Source organism: Mangifera indica, chromosome 5, assembly GCF_011075055.1.
Source record: "Mangifera indica cultivar Alphonso chromosome 5, CATAS_Mindica_2.1, whole genome shotgun sequence".
NCBI classification, from domain to species: domain Eukaryota; kingdom Viridiplantae; phylum Streptophyta; class Magnoliopsida; order Sapindales; family Anacardiaceae; genus Mangifera; species Mangifera indica.
In genome coordinates, this window is record NC_058141.1 from 7,534,040 (window position 1) to 7,543,563 (window position 9,524).

The window sequence follows — 9,524 nt, forward strand, 5'->3', positions numbered from 1 at the left end:
TTAAAGTATACAGAAGGAGGGAAGCTAAAACAAAATAAAGTGCAGTTATGAGATTTGACCATTTTATCCCGTAATTAACATGCTTACCTCAAATAAAGCCCTAAGTTCTTGACCCCATGATTCGTGGCCGCAATGACTTCACCCATGAAAATCAATTGGTCGTTTTTCCGGAATTTTCCAAAGCCCCCGTAAATTTGTGAGAATACTTTTTTCACCCGAAAAAAAAAAGATTTTTCATTTGTTAATTTTGAAAAGTTTATTTTTTCATCCCTTCATTAAAGTTAAATATTATTTTTAATAATTAAAATACATTTTCATTATTTTATATAATATATAATAAAAAATATTACGTGCATTTATAAACAAATATTAATTTAAATATTAATATGATGTATCATTATTATTATTCAAATTGATTCTTGTTTAAAATATATTTTTTAATATATAATAAGTTAATATCACATACATCTCTAATAAGACTAACAAATTATATATTCACCTTAACTATTTTATATTTTTCTTTTTTTTTAATTTTTAAACTCTAAATCTAGCCGAAATAATATTTAAATCACTATAAAACCTTCCACGCCAAAATATGTTTTCTTGGCCACAAGTAGAGCAACCATGGTAGGCATTTCTTGTCTACTAATGGTATATCACTATGTTGAATTTGCTCATTAGGCCACACGCGGCGTCGCAATAACAATCTCCTAAAACTCATAAACCTAAAAGTGAACCACCATTTTGCAAAACATCATCACTTTGCTTCTGAAAAAGCAAGATACAATTAGGTTTATGGAACAAAGCTTTCCTAATGTTGTTATTTGAATTTATGGATTTGGCGGAACTTGGGTAATGCTTTTCTAGAACCACAAATTTCAAATTTAGGTTGTCATGGATGATGCAATATCTATAGTGCCCTTACATAGATAATTTTCCATAACATACGTTGGGCTCCAAGGGGTAAATAATCACAATATTTCAAAATGCATAGTCTAGATAGTATTTCGCCTCAGATTTGGTTAGTTGTTGGCTCTGTTGGTTGCTAGTGACCGATATGGTGGTTGCTTTCACATTAGCCTCCCACCTACTTCCATAATTTTTCTTCTGTTTTGATTGTCTAGCTAGTTTTAGTGCTTTAATTTGATTCCATGTAAGTTATTATTTATGTTGTTGAAGATTGTGAAGCAAATGAAAATGATGGGCAACAATAGATTCAAGATTTTTGTCAAGGGGAGCCTTTGCATAGGGGCAGATTCAAGTTAAGTTGACTCGAACTTGAATCCATATTCAACTCAAATGAGTCAAACTCAAGTTAGAACTCTAAGTGAATTTGAGTTTGACTTATTTGCCCTGATAACATTATTAGCTTTATAACAATATTGTTTATCCTTTCAATATTACTTTTCACTTTGTTGACATCACTATTTATCTTGTTGAAATTCCTTCAATGACACCATACATCTGCTCAAGCTTAAGCTTGAGCTATAGATTTGAGTCAAACTCGAATTAGCCTGTATTCCGACTTGACTTAAATCAACCATTACCTCCACTATTCTGTAATTGTTTACCAATCAACACATCTTTTGCTTTGGAACAACACCGAATCGATTACTAAAATGATCATTTTTTTTTATTGCTATGCAGAATTAAGGTAATGAAATATACATTCCAGTTGTCATAATGCCAACGTGTGAAAACTTAAATTACACCATCAAACCAATTTGGCATACAAACTTATTTTTGAAGCATCGTGTGAACTCACAAAAAAGAAACATTTTGTTATAGTAAATTATTCCCAAGTAAGGTTTTTAAAATCAGACCAGTAATCAAACTAGTTGTTTAACTGGTCTATGGTTCGATCGGTTCAACTGATTGAATCAATCGATTTAACTTATTATCAAATTATAATGAATTTATTAAATAATATCATCATAATGAACACATATTTCAAACATAAACCATATGAAGTTTATTAAAAGCAAAGTTGTTTTTCTTGTTCCAGTAAACCTCGTGCCTTAAATTTCTTGTTTTTGAAGATTCTAAGCAAATTACTTTACAGTAAATGTCTACAATAGAGAAGGCTTAATTCTGTAGGTAATTAAAATAAGCCAGTTAATTAAATTTAAAAGTAACATAAAAGAATATATATCCCCTCCTTTGAGGGCGGTTTAAAGTCTAATTGGAATTTATATAATTCTGCCTCATATTTAGGGCTGGATTCGAACCAAACCAGTTCGAGCTCGAGCTCGGCTTGATCGAGCCCGAAATGAACTAACCCTAGCCGAGCTTGAGCCACTCCCCAGATTTTTTAATTAAAAATTTTGATACAAAACGATATCGTTTTGACCAATATGTATTAAAACGACGTTGTTCTAATAACGAATAACAAACCGAGCCGAATTCGAACTAAGTTCAAGCTTGACTTTCACGAGCTCGACAACTATATGTGAACTGAGCCGAGCTCGAGCTCGGCTCAAATCCAGCCCTGCTTATATTGATGTTTCAGCAATCATTTGCATAAGGAATAAAGATTTTACATGATTTCCATAAGCACAAAAGCCTCCAATTGCTATAGGGAACAGACACATAGCAATGAATACATAGGCAACTTTGGCTCCTTTCCACATAGGGCACACTCGCTGGGTGCTTAAAGGTAGATGGCTTTGTTGCCTGAAAAATATCAAATGAGATCATGAAATCATTCAGATAATGAATATAACGCTTTTAAATATAACTGATTTTGCTAGTGCTTCAAAAATTATTAAGCTCATTTATACCTATATTTCCATAGCTAAATTGTGGCCTCTAAATGCAAACGCTATAATTCCAAGTGCATTAAAGATAGAAAAGAGAGAAGCTGCACAAGATAGCAATGAAAGGGGCTCATAAGAGATTGATGGTGGCCTTTGTTGGCTAACAGAGAGTACCCACACCATGGTGGAGTAAGTAATGGCTATTATAGCCCCTACTAGTGAAAGCCCTGTAATTGAGTTGAGGTTTGAGAGCTGAGATAGGACAATGCATAGAGAAGCGAACACCAAATACCACTCAATCATTGTTAGAGGATTTGAGGAAGAAAGAGGTCCACAAACTATCTAGAAGAATAGTTTCAATGTATCTCCTCCTATCAAAATTAACACTGTTGCAGTTCCGACTGATAAATAAACAATTGGGAAGAGAGCAAGCCAAACACCAAGTCTTTCCCCTGCAAAAGATATAGCATATTCCATTAAGTCTCTCCAATGCAACACATATCACAACATAAATGAATGTCTTTGAAAGAAGTCTCCCCTGATTTCCTGGTTAGTTCCTTGGCAGTTCACCTAGGATTCTATGTCTCAATCCTTCATGGAAAATTTCAGATAAATTATAATGAATTTCTTAAATAATATCATCATAACAAACACATATTTTAAACATAAACTATATGAATTTCATCAAAAACAAAGTTGTATAATTATCAATAACAACAAAGTATATTTGCTTCTTTGAATCATAAATTTCAATTCATTGAAAGAAAGACAAAAAACTCAAAAAAACTAAAACAACAAAACAATTTTAAATATCTTAATCAAACAATTAGCACTCCACGGTGGAATTTCCAACCAATCTTCATTATTATCATGGTCATCACATATCACCATTTCATCATCTTCATCGCTTATAAAAATATAATAAGGTTATAATTTAACATAAATCTGAAATACACATGAACTTAAGAGACCTATTGATTTTAAACAAACCTTTAGGATCATGAGAACATGAGTCTTCAATATCTTTTCGATATTCTTCTTCAAACATGTTTTCTAATTCATCATAGTCAAGTTCTCATTCTTCCTCTTCATCCACAACCCAAAACTTAGTTTTATCAATTGATTCATAATTTATAGGATCATATGACTTCTTGGAGGATATAATCATATACATTAATACAAAAATATTATTCTCATTAGTAAACCTAATATAAAATACATACATATATATAAACATGTAAAATCACATGAGAAAAGAAATTTAATTTTTTTTATAAGTATCTTTCAATCGCAAATTGTAATGAATATAGACAGGATTATTAAGCCTTTGATGCTTTAACCTATTTCTTTTTTTCGTGTGGATGCAGTCAAATACACTCTAATTTCGTTCACATCCAGAAAAAGTTGTTTGGCTAAGAAACCTTATTGCTAACTTTTATAGATTTGAAGTTTCATAACCAAATAATCTTCACCATTCATCTTTCATTAAAAAATAAGTTAAATGATCAAATAACTAAACATATAGTAAATAAAATTAAAGTTAATAGTAAACATTAAAGCATAGATAAATTTTGATTCTCACTGGGTGAATACTTCTACTACTAGTATAAGCTAATGAATGAGAAAAACTTTTTAAACGATCTCGATATAAACCAGTTTCAACTGACAACCTTGACTTGTCATATATAATTTGTTTTTCAGTCACATCCATCAACCCACTTATAATCTCTGATTTTTTGTAAAAATTGTCTCGATCAAATTGAAAAGTTGAGTTCAACCAATATGCTACAACATGAAGACTTTGACGCAACATTTTATCCTATCTAGTATTTATAATGTTGGTGTAAGGCTTGTACAAATACTTCTTATTTTTGAATAACTTCTTAATACCCAAGCGTGCCCTATACATCCCTTCATAAACATAACCTAAGTAGGTTTCTCATCAAAATCATAAATACGCAAAAGACATATTAGTGGAGTCATAATCCTTACTATGATCAAACAATGATTTCAGAAATTTCCATTAAGAACAATTTGTTTAACTTTTTTACACTTTTGCATCTTTAAGAATTTTTTGTAATCCACACAATAACAACAGCTTGCAAATCATTTTTATGATCATGTAAACTTTTCAAAACAATTAAATTGGTGGCAAAGTGAGTGGCTCCAGGATGAATAATTTTTCTCCAATTTGGCCTTTTTCTTAATCAATTCAAAGTGCATTTATGATTATAAACAAAAATTGTTACCTTAAAATCAAGATTGACCAAACTTTGCACCTCAAACATTTCTCCTATGTCTTCAATTATTAAATTAATGCAATGAGCAGCGCATGGTGACCAACTAATGTGAGGAAATCTTTTAGTAAGTAAATATCAACCAGTTCTACAAACAAATTACACGAAGTATCTACATTTGTGGAAAAACTTGAAACATCAACTGTTTGACAAATATAATTCCTTTAGGCTAATATACTAAGAAATTTATTAAAGACATTTGTCTTATGTTTGTCCAGCCATTGGCCATAATGGAACAACCTATTTCATCCCAAGTGCTTCAATAAGAGTCAAGAATCAATTTTACATGTTGCTTAACATCTTTTAACAAATTTACACATAAAGCATGATAAGATGGACCCTTATATCTATGACCCAAATTTGTTATCTTACTTATTGTAGTTTGATAAAAAAGAGAATTCACTATATTTGTAGGAATACATGCATAGTAAAACTATAAGGCAATTTCCAAGTCAGTATCATGCCATCTTTATTGACTTTGCATGCATGCCGTGATACTAGGTTGAGAAAGATCGCAAGGCATTTTGAAAAATGTGTCAATTCTAGCACTTGCTTTTCCCTTTCCTTTAGAGGAACTTATAGATTGATGCTCATAAATCTCTTGAATATTATCATGATCATTATATGATCCCCTTATTTCTTTAGATTTTTCAATAATTTCTTGCAATAACTCTTTTATTTGAAATCGAACATCTTCAGTAACCTTTTTACATGGATCAACATTACCTCTTTCTTTAGCTAGCTGTTGTTTCATTCTATTAATACCTCCACTTGCTATTTACTTTTGACAAAATCCATATATTAGCACCTTCTTCCCTTTAGAATTAGCTCCCTCACTAATATACTTATGTGCTATATCCTTCTTTTGCCGTATGGAACGTTGGGAAGATGCTTGCTCTTTAGATTCTGCCTCAGAAGATGATAATATGTTTTCCATTTCACTAAAAAAATAAACTATCATTTGTAATGACATTATTACAAGCAAACACTTTTCAACAAGGTAAAATGGACACACTAACTTAGACATATGATTTTTTAATCCTACCAAGAATTGAATGTTATTATAAAATATTTATATATTCCTAAAACAACATTACATGATCAAACAGTGAATTCAATTGAGACTTTGAATACAAATGACATAAGATTATACAGAATAAACGTGGAATAATAACTTTTAAAACTTATTCTTTTATCAAAATTCGATCAAATGAGATGAGCTTTGACATTTTATAAACAATGATGTAAATGTTATAGTTTCTAAATGGAATTCAAAGTTTCAAATTTTAACTAACATAACATAAGCTTTTCAAATATTGAAAATGAAATTAAATATTTTCTAGAGAGCAAGTTTCTCACTCTGTACACTTAAATTATTTATTTAGACAAGGTGTTTCTTTTATTTATTAAAGCTAAAACATATTTTGTTATGCTTGGTTATATAAAAAAGAAACTAAATTATGACTATAATATAATCATTTGTTTGATTTTGAAATGGCAGCTGAAGAGCTATTTTGGATTTGATACCTTTTTTGCAATGGGTGTTAGAAGATTTGGAGATAGAGTATTTTTATTAGGAATTTGAGGAAACCCATTGAAGAGGTCATTCCCAAACTGGAGAAAAAATTGTCATGTAATGTTGTTTTAGGAATATAAACTCCAAATAAATCATATAGATATTAAATTAGTTTTCATGAGAAGAAATTTCTGAACCATAATTATCAATTTAAAATCTATTGAATTATAAAACTCAGTTCATTTGTTGCAAAAATTAAGCACAAATTCGTTACCCAGAATATTGAAGAGCTTAATTCACCTCATTCATAAACATAAAAAAAATTCTAAACAAATAACAAAAATTTTCTTAGCAACCAAACAGAAGAAAATAGGAAGCTCATCTTGACAGGAAAACAGAGAGAAATAAACAATTATATGGATAACGGAAAGATTGATAATTACCAGAGATACGTGGAACGGAGGTGGAAGGTAGAAATAAAGTGAAAATGTGATGATTTAATCAATTACCCAGCAACACTGAAGAACATTATCTGGTTTCCTGGGCAATATTTGGCTCAAAAACTCATTTCAAACAGAGATCATCATTTGAGTAAACAAATCAAAAACTGAAACATCAATGGATTTTAGTAAACAAAAACTAAAACAAAGATTATCACCATTTCAAACAGAAACTCATTTGATTAAATAAAACTGAAACATTAACAGATTTCAGTAAACAAAAACTGAAACAGAGATCATCACCATTTCAAATAGAAAAACAAGCACTAAGACCAGAGATTACAGTAGACCCATTTCAGTAAACAAGGAGATAAATAACAAATCAGGAAGAAGAAGACTTACTGACAAGTTGAGCAACGATTGAGACTAGAGATATAGAATGAATTACCAATGCTACACTTGGGAGATGGCAGACTAGAATACCCAGTGAATTGTGATGTTAAGTGGAATCGTGAATTGGGAATAATTTAAGGTTTTATGCTAATTCAATTAATAATATTAATAGTCTTAACCCAGACTAACCCAGACTAACTAGAAGGCAGAAGCGACAAGAGCCAACAATGCCATCCCACCACATATGGAATTTATAAACAGTTTTTTTTTTTTTTTTGGGGAAATTTTAGAGTCAAACTCAATTCTTCTGGTTCTGATCTGTCTGTCTGGTTTACCGATTTTGATCGAGCCAATTAACAGACCATGTTTTTATATAAATTGGACCGGACTTGAAGTGGTTCCTGATTAAACTGATTGGTCCAGTCTGATTTTAAAAACCATAGTCCCAAGTTAAAAAAAAATACAAAATTGATAGTTTGTTCTTGATAAAATATCACGTAACCAATTTACCCACATCTTTGAAATAAAACACATAAAGTTCAACAATATAAGCTTTATAAATTAGAGGTATACTTGCTTATAACACGACTTTCCATTTTGTTAATTCTTGAAAGCCTTATTGATATCTACTTTGTTAATTACAACAAAACCTTTTCTTTCAATGTAAACAACCAAACATTCATTTATCCAATTGTTGTTCGTTTGATTATGAAAAGTAATCTTTACAGAATTCATTGTAAATAATACCCTTTCAACTTTTTCAATAACTACGAGTAAAACCAATACTAACTTAATAAGCAAGAAAACTTAATCCAATACAACATTTTTTCTTAAACTCTACAATTTTCTTAGTAGTGTCGACAATTCCTTCATCATAAAATTCATAGAAGTAAAAAAACAATCTTAAACATAATCATTAATGTAAAAACTATAACCTTACAAATTAGAGACTCAAATGTTGGTTTGGAAAAATTGCATATTATAGACAAAAACCAATATCGTAGTTTGCAAATAGCACTGACAGAACAACTGGGCAAATTGTAGATTGCAAGGCTCATCTTTTTCGGGATAAGCTTCAACGAAATATTGCAAAAGTAAACAAGCTAGAGAAGGAAATGGCCAGTGTGACTTGTAGCCTACAAATTCCAAGATAAGGATAGGCCTAAGTTATACTATTAAACTTTTTTTAAAAATTATTTTAAGGATAGGACTAGGCCTACCGTAAAAAGGGTTGGTTCCATCATTGAAAGTGGGATGGTGGTGGTTTCACAGTATGAGGAGGTTATGGGTGGTGGTTAATATAGGGAGGGATAATGGTGAGGTTTGAAATGAAGGGTTTTGGATAGTGGTGGAGTTTAATATGCAAGAAGTTAAATTTTATAAATTTTTGAGGTAAACTATTATTTAGCTTCAACAAAAGCAAATCATAATTTAGTATTTTTTTACTAATTTTATGATAAATTAGCATATTTTATTATCAAATTTAGGGAAAAGGACTATTTCCCACCCAAATTTTAACCCAATTTCAAAAGTATATCTACACTTGATGAAAAACTCAAACACCCACCCAAAGTTTAATCTGTTAGGACTTACCCACATATTTTCTGTTAGGGTTAAGGGATAAATTTGTCATTTTATCAATAATATTAAATAATTAAAATTTTATCTCATTTTTTTCCTTTAATTTGAAAACCTAACATTTGTCCCTTGAATTAAGTTTTAAAAAATTCATTTTTTCCCCTTGAAATTCAGCCACTTTCTTTGGCAACGGAGAAGTTTTTGTCCAAAGGTTGACCTCTAAACGACGATCGTCGTCTAGATCTGGACGACGCTTGTCACTCTCTCTCTCAGCCACATCATCACCGGTGGCCGGAGGGAAAGTGAAAAAAAATTAGGGATTTAGGGGGGTGAAAGTCACTTTTCAAAGTTCAGGTATGGGGGAAAAGTTAATTTTTAAAATTGGAGGGGAAAAATGCGATAAAATTATATAACTTGAATATAAACAGTAAAATAATGGTTTGACCCCTATATTTAACAAAAAACTTAACGACGGTTTAGAAATGGGTGGATGTTTGGGTTTTTTATCAGACGTGGGTATGCTTTTGAGATTAGGTTAAAAATT

At 30.7% G+C, this 9,524-nt stretch overlaps 1 long non-coding RNA gene across 6 annotated transcripts; it reads right to left on the bottom strand.

Moving 5' to 3' along the window:
* Positions 1-2,444: 2,444 nt before the first annotated feature.
* LOC123215371 lies at positions 2,445-7,624 on the bottom strand. Of its 6 annotated transcripts, XR_006502030.1 has the most exons (4): positions 7,412-7,607; positions 7,013-7,109; positions 2,781-5,994; positions 2,445-2,673 (listed from the first exon to the last, which is right to left on the bottom strand). It is a non-coding gene; the product is annotated as an uncharacterized LOC123215371 (long non-coding RNA). The 6 variants fall into 6 exon arrangements; XR_006502026.1 differs by having other exon boundaries at positions 2,781-7,109; positions 7,412-7,612; XR_006502027.1 differs by lacking the exon at positions 7,013-7,109 and having other exon boundaries at positions 7,412-7,606.
* Between the last annotated feature and the right edge of the window lie 1,900 nt (positions 7,625-9,524).